Below are 15,332 nucleotides of genomic sequence, written 5' to 3'. Positions count from 1 at the left end.
GTTTTGGTAAACAATTACGATGTAATAGGGCTCACTGAGACTTGGCTGAACTCCAGTGTGTGCAACCAGGAGTTATTCGATGACAGCTTTCAAGTGTACAGAAAAGACAGAGATAGTGGTAGTGGCCACAGACAAGGCGGAGGCTGCCTTTTGGCTGTCAAAACTAAGTTTAAGGCCGAACACATGCCTGATCTGGAAGCTGACATCGAAGACTTGTGGATAAAAATTACAATCGATTTGTTTGTTACTTTTATATGTGTAATATATTTTCCACCGGCATCAACGCTGGAAACATATCAACTATTCTTCGACAAGTTTCACGAAAACGTGGATCTTCTCGGAGGAAGGAATATTATTGTTTTGGGAGATTTCAACATCCATTCAGCGCGTAGCGGCAAGGATGTTGAAAATGACCTCAAATTTTTATGCGAAGTGTTTGGGCTCACCCAGAATAATGGTATTCCCAATTCTGAGTTGAGGATGTTGGATCTCGTTTTGTGTAACATTGAATTAAATGTCATACATAGCGATTCTCCCCTCGTATATGAGGACAAATATCACCCCGCATTAGAGTTCCGGTATTCTTGTAAAAAGCCTCCGAAGACTACCAAATTACCTAAAACTACAGACGGCACTTTGCGGGGATGGATTTTTGGTAGGGGTGATTTTGTCAAACTTTATCAGATGATGAGCCAATTGGATTGGCATGAACTTTCTAAATTCGATACCGTTAATGAGACGCTACACCATTTTTATTCATGTATATATAATGTATTTGACGCTTGCTTCCCTAGGAAACCTCCCAACAGAGGTGGACGTAGATATCCGAAGTGGTTCACTAGAGATACCATCAGGAGCATTGAGAAAAAACATGCTCACCATAAAAAATGGAAAGCTACTGGTGACCAAAATGAGTATGAAATGTTCAGTAATCTCAGAGCAGTTGTTAGAAGAAATGTTCATATAGCATTCCGAACGTATGTCGACTCAATAGAGAGTGATATCAAGCATGATCCCAAGGCATTTTGGGACTACGTAAAATCACTGCGCAAGGATGGTGGTATAACAGACATCATGATGCATGGTGATCGGGAAGTTAGAGGAGCGGATGTAGCCAATGCATTTGCAACCCATTTCCAATCAGTGTACAGTAATGAGCCTCCATTACTAAATCCCATTTCTGCTTCCAAGTTGAATGTGAAGGGAGCCCAAAACATTGATATAAGTCATATAGACGAATCAGATGTTAAATCTTCAATTAATAACATGAAACATACACATTCACTTGGGCCAGACTTTCTTCCAGTATTTTTTTTAAAAGGATGTGTTGAATTTTTAAAAATGCCACTAAGTTTTATATTCAACCTATCTTTAGATACTGGTATATTTCCTGATTCCTGGAAAGTCTCAAAAATTTGTCCCATTTTCAAAAGTGGATCCAAGACATCTGTCGAAAATTTCAGGCCAGTGGCAATACTTTCCGCCCCGGCTAAGTTATTCGAATCGATAATTCATAAACATGTGCTGTTTCAAGTAGAGCCTTTCTTAATATCGGAACAGCATGGGTTTAGAAAAGGTCGATCAACAGATACTAACCTACTGGTACTCACAGATTATGTTTCCAAATCTTTAGATAAGGGCTACCAAGTAGATTGCTCATATAATGATTTCTCGAAGGCATTTGATACCGTAAACCATGACATATTATTAAATAAATTGTCAACTATAGGTTTTTCTTTACGGTTTCTCATATTCTTTGCAAGCTATTTTACTGGAAGAAAGCAATTTGTATCTCATGGAATATTCATGTCAAAATTATTCCTTGTACTCTCAGGCGTTCCACAGGGCTCTAATTTAGGACCGCTCCTCTTTCTAATTTTTATTAACGATATTACAGAAAATATTCTGCATTCCAGGTCACTTCTTTTTGCTGATGACCTAAAACTATTCTTGGAAATTAAAACTTTAGAAGACTGCATTCGACTCCAATCGGACATTAATAGAATTGTTGACTGGAGTAAACGGAATCGGATCGAATTCAATATTTCTAAATGTTTCATTCTTTCTTTCACAAGGGCACGTCATACTTGGTTTTACCGGTATACCATGAATGCCCGAAGTTTAAAACGTGTCTCCACTATGAAAGATCTTGGCATCATGTTTGATAGTAGGCTGACATTTCATGCTCATATCGAAATGACGTGTAGTGCTTCACTGAAAATGCTGGGCTTCGTCCTACGCACTGCGATGAATTTTAGAGACACCCGGGTTCTCCAAGTGCTATACATTGCGTTGGTTAGGAGTAGGCTTGAGAGTGGGTCGGTGGTTTGGAGCCCACATCAGGTGAAGTATTCCCTCATGTTGGAGAGAGTGCAGAAGAAATTTCTGAGATTCCTCTACCTGAGGGAGTATGGCTACTACCCGTGGCTCTATCCTACTGACTTTCTCTTGGGCATGCTCGGTATGAACCATCTACGGGTCAGAAGAGATGTGCATATTGTATCACACTTCTTCAAACTGATTCGTGGATGGTTAGTAAATCCGACTATCATGGAGAGTATTAGTCTCTATGTTCCTGATGGTTATCTCCGTCACCGACAGCATAGACTGTTTTATCTCCCGGCCTGCAGGACTAACTTGCCAATGGTCATGCCGGTGGGGAGAGCAGTCTTGCTGTTGAACAGAATTAATTCGGATATCGACATATTTAGCATCGGTGAAACTGCCTTTAAAAGGCAAGCTCTATTGATGCTGGTATAGTTTATACACCGCTAACTATTATGTAATACAATTTTACAAATATACTTAAAAACGAAATAAAATGTAATTTTGTAATGTTTTTAAAGGAATAAACAAATTGAATTGAATTGAATTGAATTGAAATTGAATTGAAAAACTGGTGATATCACAAGGGTGCCATGTCCGTTGGCTCTAAATAATTATAACAACTGCATGAATTATGTGGACAAGTTTGATCAAAAGAAGGCGGTTTACTCGATAAACAGAAAGTCTAAAAAATGGTGGCATCGTTTATTTTTCCACTTTTTAGATGCAACAATTGTAAATTCTTACATTGTTTACACAGAGCTCTGCAAGTTGGGTAAGGCTGACAAAGACAATCCATTGAGGCTCAAAGATTTCAGGAGGCAAGTTTACAGAGGACTTTTGGCTGAAGAGGAGCTGAAATGCACCAAAAAGCGTGGGTCCACATCGGAGGTGGTGGAAATTAAGAGACATAAGCCCTTACGTGGACCCTGAAATACGTCTGAAAAATAGCGCCCACCGGCCAGAACATACTACTTCACGTCGTTGTGCGAATTGTAGTACAAAAGACAGGCCCATACGTTCCAACTGGATATGTTGTGTTTGCAAAGTACCCCTTTGTGTAAAAAAAGATAAAAACTGTTTTGAAAATTTCCACAATTAGTCATATAAAATGGCTTTTTTTTATTTCTAATAAACTTTTGATTTGAACCTAATATTTTTTTCCCATGTGTACTGTGGTATAAAATTTTGACCACCTCATTCCTGAAAAGCCTTCAGTCCAATTTTTTTTTAAATATTTTTTCCTCGTTATTATAAGTTACATCAATTGATTAAAAAAAAAAAGGTAAAAAATAAGAAAAAAAAGTTCGTACCTCAAGGAGTTAAAGCGGACGTCAACTAGAAAATAAGATTATACTTTAGTGTAAATCGCCTACTTTCATTTCGATTCTATTTCTACTTTCGTTGAGGATGTCAACAAGAAAACAACATTATATTTGAGAGTCAATCGTCGACTCTGATCAATTAGACAGATTAATTCAACATTTTAGAGAGGATATCAACCAGAAAATAACATTATATTTTAGAGTAAATCGTCCGATCAATATGAATATAATAATGGTTCTATGATAAATCAACACATCAAAAATTCAACACACTTTTAAAAAGTGATATAAAGTCATTAGAAAAGATGATAAAAAATAATTTAAATCTAACCTAACCTACTTAACCCAGTTAATAAAGTTTTGTTTCATCACTTTCCATGACTTTATATAACTTTTTAAACATGTGATGAATTATCATTTTGATGGTTTATCCGGTCACCGAATATAATATGTATATTCTGCAAGTTTTAATATTATTTTAAAAGAATTCCAGGATGTGACATATCGGTGAGGATTTGTAATTGCTTTTGTAGTAATAATAAACACAGTGCCTCGTCAGATAAAGACTTCGTTGGGTTAATTTTATGCAATTAAGAACATTCGTTAATTTAATTACCTTTAATTACTTTTTAGATTACAAAATACATTTATTTTATATTTAAATATGTGCTGAGATAAGAGGGAAAATAATTGTAAAAATATCAATCACTTTAATTTTCGAAAATAGAAAGATTCAAATAAATGATGATAGCAAAAATATATATTTTTAAGAAGAGTGCATAATGCATGATTCATTTTTATTGTTTGTCATCATAAACACTCGCTGGCACACAAAAAAAACTTTAAAAAAGTTATGAAAATTGTGTTATGTGTGACATTAGGCAAATTATGGAAAACAATTTTTTTTTTTTTTAAATATATACATTTTAGCATTCATATTTTTTTTCTGCCACAAAATCCAGTGCGGTGATATTTTGAATCCGAATAAATTTGTAGACGATATAATACAGTATGTTTGTATGTAGTTCTATCATACGATGTATTTAAGGTCACAGCGCCCTTGATGTGATTTTGCACAAAAACGACGGTAAACAAATCATCCAAATATTACTTTTATTTATTATTAAGGTATATTGAGGAATTATTTCAGATTTCAAAACATTATTATTATTTCACCATACGTGTGTATTTTTAACGAAGCTCGCGTAACGAAACTAGGAAAATAACAACACAACATTTTTCCTGATATATTTTCAACTTACACGAGTTATTCATCAAACAACGGAGTCTCAGAGTTGAAAGCGACAGGGTAGAAAAACAGACTTTAGCAAATGGAAGGAATATAATATGTTTATACCTGCCCTCATTCAGGCGGTCGAGACGGTCGGTACTAATAGTTGTGGGAAGGCGAGAGGGGATGGAAAGGGTTGCTTCCAGGACAAGGGCTGGGAGGAGGTGACACGGCAAAAACAACTTTTCTCGCCCTCTGGACAATCGCTTCCCCGCGCCCCGGGGCGAACATACTCGTAAGCGCGGATCGCTCAATTCCAACCGGATATCAATGCGAAAACAAAAAGAATTCATCACCACAGCACCATTAAGTTTTTCTCTGGGCGCTGTACAATTTATTATGAATTACTTGGATTAGCTGGAAGAAATAGGATGTAACCTATAAGTTATATCTTTTGTACTCTTTTTGTGCAATAAGTATTTTTTTGAAAAAAAAATCCTAGGCTCTATATAATTTTATTATTTACAACAGATACAAAAAAACATATTTAACTGGCAGAATAATTCACACAAACACTTTTATTAGAAATTTTACGCTTGGAGAATATACGACTTTGTAAGGAGAGATTAGATTTTTATTAGAAGATTAGAGGAAAAGTATAGTTGATGTTTATATTAAAATACTGGAGAATTTAGGACTCTTTAGGACTGGAGAATTTTTATGAAATGATCTAAATTAAATTGATTAAATTTCTCAGAGCCAAATTTAATATTGAAAATTTGATTTGAAATTATAAAAACGATTATACAAAACCAATTTTTTTCTTTGGAATTTTCATGGACAGTACCTAACGAAATGCGTTCAAAGCTTCTAAAACCTAGCTCAAAACGCTGCACACTGCAGTGCAACTCAAGTTAGTGCTAATTTCACTGGACTGCAAATCTAGCCAGCCGTACAATAGGGGTTAAAAAGGTTACATATTCTTAGTTGTGTACATTTTTAGACATGTAGTTATTTACAATGTCGCGTACTGTGAAGGTGAAAGGTCTCTGACTTTATGGATAAGACTGTCTGAAAAGGTGAGTTGTAAGTAAAGGTATATATTTTGATACTAAAGGAAGTGTGTGGGGGAATAAGAAGGAAAGATTGGGAAGTACCCAGCTATTCAGACCGGGTCACTAAGCATAGTTTATGACATTAGAAGTAACGTTTCAATTTTTAATGCTTTGTCAGGATGATACTAAGATATTTAAACTTTTTTTTTCTTCAGTGTTTTTTTTTAGTTATTACAATTATTGGGTATGTTAATACCACATATTAACCACCTAATAGACACATGTCCGTGTTGTTGTGGTTGATTATCTACACAGTACATTAAAATAATAAATCAAGTATGAAATATAGAAGAAATTTAAATAAATATATAATTTAAAAGAAAATAAGGACTATATAGTTTAAAATAATATATATAGTATTCAATTTAAAAAAAAAATCTATATATATACCTATATATATTTTCAGTTTACGAAATCAATGTACTAATAAGGAAAAAAAAATAACTGTTGATATTTTATATGTGCGAGTTAGTGTGTAATTGAAATACATTAAAATAATTTGAAAGAATATATCAAAAGATTGAAATTTAATAGAATTTAAAAAGAATAAAAACATCAAAATATAGCATATAGCATCAAAAAGTGAGTATGTATTACTTGGTAAGCAAATGTAAAAATATGGTAAACTGTTGATAAGTATGTGCGTGTTACAGTGATATATGTGGATACATTATTTTTCAGCATTTTAAGTAAAGATTCTTGTCTGAACTCCGGCTAGAATAATACTAGAGTGAAAAAAGTACTGTCACAATATTGTTCTTAACAAACACTGAAGCAATCCTAAAGTACATGAAACGTATCAGTGGTGTCAAACCATTTTTAATAATTAATGGAAAAAATAATAAATCTTTCTGCTAATATTATTGAAATTAAATACGAAAACTTTTTGTGGTGGTATAGATTAATACGTTCCTTAAAGAAAACATTTAGTGGTGTTATATACTACATTAAAAGTTATTTTAATTCTAACTGTTGAGAAACATTTTTATTTGCCTTTGCTGGGTTTTAAACCTGTGACCTTAAGGTTCAGAGCCAAGAAGTTAAGTTCTATTTTAAGTTTTGTCACGTCACTTAAGACGCATGAATATTTATGCTTTTAAGTTTTAACATAATTGTCTGGCATTTAACACTTTGGGTCATTGCGATGACTCCTTTGACATTACCCACCATCGAAACACATTCTGGCGAAACGTTACACTCAATATAATAATATTTTTGTATCCTATAATATAACATTAATATACATACATACATTTATATACAGGGAGTGCGCTAACTTTGGGAGGTGATTCTACATTATGGTAGAAGTAAAAAAATAAATACTTTTTTTGGAAATTCCATCTTTTTTTCCCATTTTAAAATATTTTTCCATACAAGAATATTTATTTTCCCATACAAACAATTCAATTTTTTAATCTAAAAAACTAAATTAAAACGTTGGAATTTCGAAAAAAGTTACTTATCTTTTTTACTTATAAAATCGTTTATCGTGTAATTTAATTTATTTTTGATTAAAACAGTAGTCAATGGAGTAATATAATTTAAGTTAATATAATTCTCATTGATTTCTAGACTCCCTTGAGATGCTTATAGAGAATACCTCAGAGAGGATCAAGTATACGGACTCCATTGAAGCAGCAGTTAATCTGTCTTCCAAAAAGCTGGGCCTTCTGAACAGGGTTCAGATTCAATAGTGAACAGCTTTTGACCTTGTACTGTACAGATCTCAAGTACAAATTTGATAGTCACCCCTAAAACACTTGAATAACTCACTGTATCTGTGCAGAGGTTAGTCTGATAAACAATCCGTACTTAAGATTTTATCGATTGCAATCTCTAGTGAGCGAAACATTAGTTGCTGAATATGTTTAACGTGTATTAATTAATCCCGAATTGACGGCCGGCATAGTCCAGTGGTAACGCATTGGACTGCCATTCCGAAGGTCGCGGGTTCGAACCCGGCGTGCGCAAATAAATTTTATTTGATTAATTTGTGTTAACACAATTAATTAATTAAAATAATATATAGTATATCGCCCTGGTGTAAGACCACCATTCAGAATTGAAACGTTGCTCCAAATGGCTTTAGCCGTGTTTAGTGACTAGATCTGAATAGCCAGGTACTTCCCCACCTTCCTCTTTCCCTTCCCCACTTACCTTCAGCCTCACAACATCCCCCAATTGGGGATGCCATAGTCTCACTGGCTCCAGACGGTAGCAGTTGGGACTCTTGTGAGGTATTCACTATAAAAAATAAAAAAAATAAAAAAAAATACATAAACCATTCATAAGTTCCCAAGCAACGCCGGGTACACGTTAGCTAGTTTTTAATAAAAATATTTATTTTAATATTTGCTTTATCTTTCAAAGTACCTACTTACACCGAAAAAATAATTATAATAAATCTTAACTTAGGATAGGTTGTTTCGCAGCATTTGAACAATTCATAAAATTTCAACGTTCATTTTCGGGTTCTGTGAAAGTCCTATTCAAGTTATGTTATTATATCACTAAAGGCTAGTTGTTTGACAGAACTGAAATAATAACAGAACTCACACAGACAACTTGAAAATAAACATTTAAATTTGAAGAATTGTTGAAATTCTCTGAAACAACCCGTTCTAAATGTTGATAAATAGCATATGTAACACATAGGCAAAATTTTTGATAAGCAATCAGAAATAAAAAACAAATACTATGGGCCTACTAAGATACATTTAAATAAGTTAATAATGGCTCTTTTACGTTATATACCTACCTAGATTACCTAGTTAATCTTAAAGCGGGTAAATATATTATTTTTTAATCTGAATTTGCCGCTTCGTAGACATCTTTCTGCGTTCTCTTTGTGAAAACGCTTCTCAATTTCAAAGATAGAAATAACAAATAATGAATTATATCGACAATACTTAATTATGGGCATGAATCGGGAGGTGACCGGATAAATCATCAAAATAATAATTCATCACATTTTTAAAAAGTTATATAAAGTCATGGAAAGTGATGAAACAAAAACTTTATTAACTGGGTTAAGTAGGTTAAATTAGGTTAAAAAAAAATTTCATCGTTTTTAATGACTTTATATCACTTTTTAAAAGTGTGTTGAATAGTCACTGTGTTGAGTTAGCATGAAATCGGAAATAGGAATATCTGTGAATTGAAAGAAGTCATCCATGTTTTCCAAGAAACAAACATGAAACCCTAATTTCGGAACTTCAAGATTTACGCTTAGAGACGCTTATTGATGCGATTGACTTCAGTATAGCGGTAAGCAATTGAGTAAAATTAATAAGTCTGCGCAGTTTACATTTGCAGCCCACGATTATAATTATTTTACAGAATGGGGAAATAAGCCCTGTGAGTGTTTGTGGAGGAGCCCAGTGGGTGCTAAGTCAAGGGGGCTGAAGTTTATTACAGAAATTATTAACGCGGCCAATGGGAGTACCAGCATCATACCTACAAGTAATCTTAAATTGAAATGTGGGCTCCTTTTGTTTAAATTTAATTCAATCAAATCTAAGTTTAATACTAAATTATTCTGTGGGGAATCATAATATGGAACTTAGACAAAGTTAGCGTTCATAATTAATAATTTTTGTTGACGAAATTAATTGGTAGGAAAATTAAGTGCAAATTTAATATATAAGGAATACCTTTAAAATATATTTTGTTTTCAGGGAATAAATTTTCAAATAGAATCCGAGTCGGTCGATTCAGAAAACTATGTAAGTTATAGATTAAAAACAAACGAATCAAAACGTCCCTGGCGTCTTCATCCCTGTTCGTAGCACCATCGCCACATCCCTTTTCCCTTCCAACTCCCTTCACCCTTACAACATATCGATTTGGGGATTCCACAGACCCAATGGCTCCAGACAGTTGGGAGCAATTAGAACTCTTGTGCGGTATGGACATTAAAAACGCTAGAAATGTAATTAACTAAACGAATTCATGAAATATTATTAAATTCTTTTTGTTAATGAACCCCTGGGGTCTTTTGAGATTTTGTCGTCAAGTTACTTTGAAAGATCTGTCAGATTCATGATTAATTTAGAAATATTCCCGTTGGACACTAATTTTCGAGTAGATTCGCTGTGTTGAACGGATCCCAAAATAAATAACTCTTTTTGGAAGCAGAAGAAAGATTCTTTCAGCTTATAATATTACAAACGAGCATACGCAATTATTAGATATTATTAATAAATATTAAAATTTCAAAAATAGGGTTTTTTAAGATTATTTTGTTGCTCACATGGTGTTTTTTCCTGTAAACTATACAAATATCATTTTTTTGCAAAACTTTAAAACATATTTAATTTCATAAACGTATTATTAAGGTATGGTCACTTATTTTTCTTAACAAATAAATAATTCATTAAAAGTTCTCAAACTTTGACAAATCTTTCGCAAGTATTAAAGCAATGGCGGTCGATGACTTTTTGGATTACATTATAATAATTTGAAAATATAAAGCGGGGTGTTGCTGTTCTTTTTGAGAAAACATAATAGATCTCACAGTAGTAAAAGGGGAGATGGAACGAATTTTATCAGCTTGTGCCGTAAAACACACAAGAATACTCTACTAATGTCGGTGTTCTGTGTAAAAAGTACACAAAAAGACTAAAGGGAAAACGTTTTATGCGTGGGAGCGCCCATAATTATATGTGTGTGTGTGATTCCGGAATGCTTTCGGAATTCGGAAGTCCGTATATAATACAAAAGTTATTTAAGTTACTGATTGATTCGTTTTGCGGGTGCCGCGCGTTAATAAAGCGAGCACTAACGAGGCACACAGATTATATTATTTAAAATAGACAACTCATCGCTTGAGTGATTTATCATATGGAATGACGGGCGACCAATCGTCCGATCACCAATCCATCTTCATTCGGTCCCAGTCTGTCAAGGGGGCTCATCATAAATTCGATAACTCGAATCCACACACATGGCCTGTATACGGAAGCTGGTATAATCACTTCAGCTTTGGTCTGTTTAGCACCCCGTCAAGATCAAATAAATTGTCATCATTTATTTTTGTCGTCAAAATTCATCGTTTCAAAAGTATGGTCTTAAAGGTTCCGTGATTACTCAACACAATGACAATTTAACACACCCTAAAAAGGGATTTATAGTCAATAAAAGCGATGAAAATAAACTAACCCGTAGTACCTAAGTAACGTATTAAACCTTATATTTATTTCATCACATCACATTCATCGATGCTACACTTTTTCAACAAAAACATATGAAAAACTTAAGAGAAGAATTGGAAAACCGGAAGTCAATGGCGAAAATGATATTACCATACAAATTTAAACATGTATTTATGTATGTATGCAAATTCCGCAAAAAACTAATGCAAACTCAAGATAGACCAGAACGTTCGAGGACTACGCACTAAACTGAATTAACTACAATTTACTATATATGTGTACTAGTACGATATATATGTGCTGACGGAAACTTGGCTCGACTTGGAAATAAAATCTACAAAACTCGGACTCAACAACTACAAAATTGTTCGCTGCGATAGAAACTTTTTGAACAAATTGATACCACTGTCGAAAAGATAATCTATCATAATAATTATAATTTGTACCTACCACAACTGTCTGATATCGTAAACTACCGAAGCCACAGCGAAGATGTTTAAAATCTACTCTACAGATACCCCAACTCTAAAAATATTATTCTTGGGGATTACAACCTCCCTAACCTAAAACGGAATAAATAATTAAAAATAAATGGTTTCACTCAGGATTGAACCTTTCTACCCAGGAGCTAGAGTCCACAACTCTACCAACCTAGCCAAATGCCGATCGGGTGTGAACGGGTGTTAATTGCAGCAATGTCATTATTTCAGATTAATGCATATATGTCCGCGTGTGTGCACGTGATTGCCACCAAAGTTGATAGAACGCATTGTCATCGATAACGTGCCTATCTGCCGAGTTTTAGCTCGATCGGATGTCGGAAAGTGGGTTAATTTCCGCTTCTAAAAGTTGCATTCTATCATTACCGAAAACAAAAGTGAAATTCAAATAGATGTATTAAAAATACTTACACAGTGTTCATACCTAAGATGTCGCGGAACACTGTCACCGCCACGGTGTTTGATAAAAGCCAACGAGACGCTGCGAAAGTTCGATGTGGGTATGTAGTCCAGTCAAGATGTACATCCGTGCTTGCAAAAGGTCCAGTCATTCTGAATTTTTTATATGTTGTAAGGACCTAAACCAGTATTAAAAAAAAAATTTGCAACTTCGAAAGTGCTATGCGAGCGGCGGTGGACCTAAAAAACCAGGAAATTTTCGGATTTTTTTCAGTTTTTGCTCAATATCTCAGTAAAGGAAGGGTCTGACTGGTGTAGTCATAATAAATACTTTTAAAGTAGACTAAATTTGCTATAATTTGAGACCAAAGCAAGCTATATAAAGCCATTGGTTTTCAAGATACAGTTCTTCAAAATTAGGCAATTTTTTCCAAAAAGTGAAATTTTTTCGAAATGTTCACTTATTTTGTAAAATAATTTCTAAAATACGCAGCTCACGTCAAATATTGTATGAAATAAAGTTGTTGTAAATTTAATAAGCTTTTATTTGAGACTAGATTGATATCTGTAGACTAAACGGTTCTCTCAAAAATGGTAGATAACCAAAAACAGTCATAAGTGGGTTTTGGGTGAAATGCAAATAAACTGTTCTCGCGTCTTTTTATGGTTTTATTGTGCTGTGAAATAAATCCATTAATCATCGTGGGTTTATCCTAGGGTTATAATATAATTACGACTATTTCAAATTTCAAGTACCCATTAGTACCTATACCCATGGGTACCCATATGAATGGGCACGCATATTCACGAGCTGTTCGAGCCCACATTTTGGCAAACCTCACACTGGCCAGCATTGTTTTTTATGAGGTTGACATAATTCCTGAGGAGCGAGACGAGACTGAAAAATTGCTGCGAGACACTGAAAGGTCTCTCACTATATCAGCAGAAGAAATTGATACCTACCAAATACTAAAGGCAAAATTTAAAAGTGCCTTGGAGAAAATTAAAGCGAATGGTCCAACATCACAGTTGTGGGTCCAATACTTTTGTATGACCACTTTGATAAAACTATTCATCCAGGTAGAGCGTGCTGGTGATTGGAACCTTCATTTGTACACTGTCCAAAAGATGCTCCCTTTTTTCCACGCAGCTGGACATTTTTTGTATGCTAAGAGCGTGCACCTCTATCTTCAGGATATGATGGCTCTATAAGATCGGATGGATAAAAGTGAATACGACATGTTCACAAAAGGATCCTTCACCATTTGCCGGTCTGACAAGTTTTGTTCTGGGTTGTGGTCAGACCTAACAATTGAGCAGAAGCTGATGCGATCCACGAAAACCTACGGTGGGTTGACCCAAGGAAGAGGAATCTCCGAAAGTGTTCTGGCAAGGTGGACAACAGGAATGGTGTTTATGTTGAACATTTGTGAAGAACTGGAAAGTTTTTGCAGCTTATCATGTCATACTGGCGATCAGCATGTAGACATGAGACCTTCTCGAACCATCCGAGATAATAGTGATGTGGAAAAACTGGTTTGCTCTCCACCCTCCATTTCCCAAAACTGACAGTTTAATTTCTGTCAGTAGTGGTTTACTGGCAGGTCCTGAAATTAATTGCCACACAGCCCAGAGAGTTGGAACGGAAGGAGTAATGAAAATTGTGGGAAAAATGAACGAGAAGGTAGTAATAAAACGGAAAAATAAAGTTACCACGCTGGCATCGATCACCTCAACCGTTAAACTGCCGGACAAAAACAGAAGAGTGGCTGTGGATCCGCTCACTTTTCAGCGAGTGTGTATTGCAAAGAAATCTGAACAGGATTTACAGGATGACTTCAAGTATGAGTTGGCCCCGTTCCCGATGTCTCTGTTCAATGAACAAGGGATGCGCAAGGGCACAAAATCTACTCTGTACTCTGCCTTCACTCCTCTTTCCAGCCACACGCCGATAGATGCCAGCACTCACGTCATTTTGGATGTTGGCTACCTCTTGCACAAGATCGTGTGGCAGCGTAAAAGCACAGTTCGAGCACTTTTGGCGCGTTATACCACCTACGTCCGAAACCACTTTGGGAAGAACGTCTCCATCGTTTTTGACGGCTACCCCGAAGATGCTACCAAAAAAAACACCAAACAGCGGAACGACTCCGGCGCTACGCAGCTCATTCCAGCTACGAATTGACTTTCGATGAATCCACAGTAATTCAAATTGCTCAAGAGCATGTTTTGGGCAATGAAAACAATAAGAGACGCCTTATAACTCTTCTCTGTGACGCCTTTCAGAAGGAGGGAGTAGAATTGGCTGTTGCCGAAGAAGATGCTAATCGAGAGATCGTCATGATGGCGTTATCAAAAAGAGCAGATGCCGATCGGGTCGTCATAGTGGGAGAAGATGTCGACCTGCTCATTCTTCTCAATGGTTTAGGCGCTGAAGAGACAAACGTCTATCTTCAGAAGAGCACGAAGGGTGAAGCTGGTTGCTGTCACTACTCTACGACCTCCTACAACAACCAGGACTCCCGACAATTACCAGGAACGGTACTATTTACCCACGCGTTTGCCGGGTGCGATACCACCTCAGCACCGTTTGGCCAAGGAAAGACCAAAATCAGCACACTTCTGAGCAAGAGTGAACCACTTGCTGAGCAAGTGGAGGTCTTCCTTCGGCCAGACTCTACCCCACAAGCCGTGAATGAAGCAGGCATCAAGTGCTTCGTGGCTCTATATGGGGGTGACATCGCGAGGGATACTTTGGATTTCCTGAGATATAAGACGTTTGTCACTTCAACAAACATAAACCTCGCCTGTTTGCCACCGACGGAAGATGCTGCAGGCCACCATGCAGCAAGGTGCTATCTCCAAGTGCGGAAGTGGCGGGGAGTCAACTTGAATCCCACTGAATGGGGGTGGAAGCTGTCTTCTCAAGGACTCACCCCCATCCCCACCACGATGGATCCCGCACCTCCTGCCCTTTTGTGAAAAATTTCGTGTAAATGCAATAAATGATGCTCTGGGAGCTGCTCGTGTAGAAAGGCTGGGCTCCACTGCTCAGTCCTCTGTCAGTCATGCGGTGGCAAATTTTGCATTAACGTCCCGGATGTGGAGCTGAAATGCTCGGACGATGAAGATGACCCGGCTACAGACTGGGCGCCTCTCCCAGCTAAGATAAAAAGAAAGACATGATTTGGCAACCAAGACACAATACCTACATGATTTATATTAGTTTTATTTTTTGTGTACGTGTAATTTGTCCTTATAGTAGGTACCATGATGTTTGTACA

At 35.9% G+C, this 15,332-nt stretch overlaps 1 protein-coding gene across 1 annotated transcript in view; it reads right to left on the bottom strand.

The window, feature by feature from the left end:
* LOC149421630 (uncharacterized) overlaps nt 1–15,332 on the bottom strand; it is a 176,954-nt gene that overhangs the window by 73,512 nt on the left and 88,110 nt on the right. The gene's annotated exons all lie outside the window — the stretch shown is intronic.

Source organism: Hesperophylax consimilis, chromosome 8 (genome assembly GCF_061612785.1).
Source record: "Hesperophylax consimilis isolate HC1 chromosome 8, BYU_Hcon_1.0, whole genome shotgun sequence".
NCBI lineage: Eukaryota > Metazoa > Arthropoda > Insecta > Trichoptera > Limnephilidae > Hesperophylax > Hesperophylax consimilis.
The sequence above is the reverse complement of the archived record's forward strand: the minus strand, read 5'-3'. Positions and strand labels throughout refer to the sequence as shown.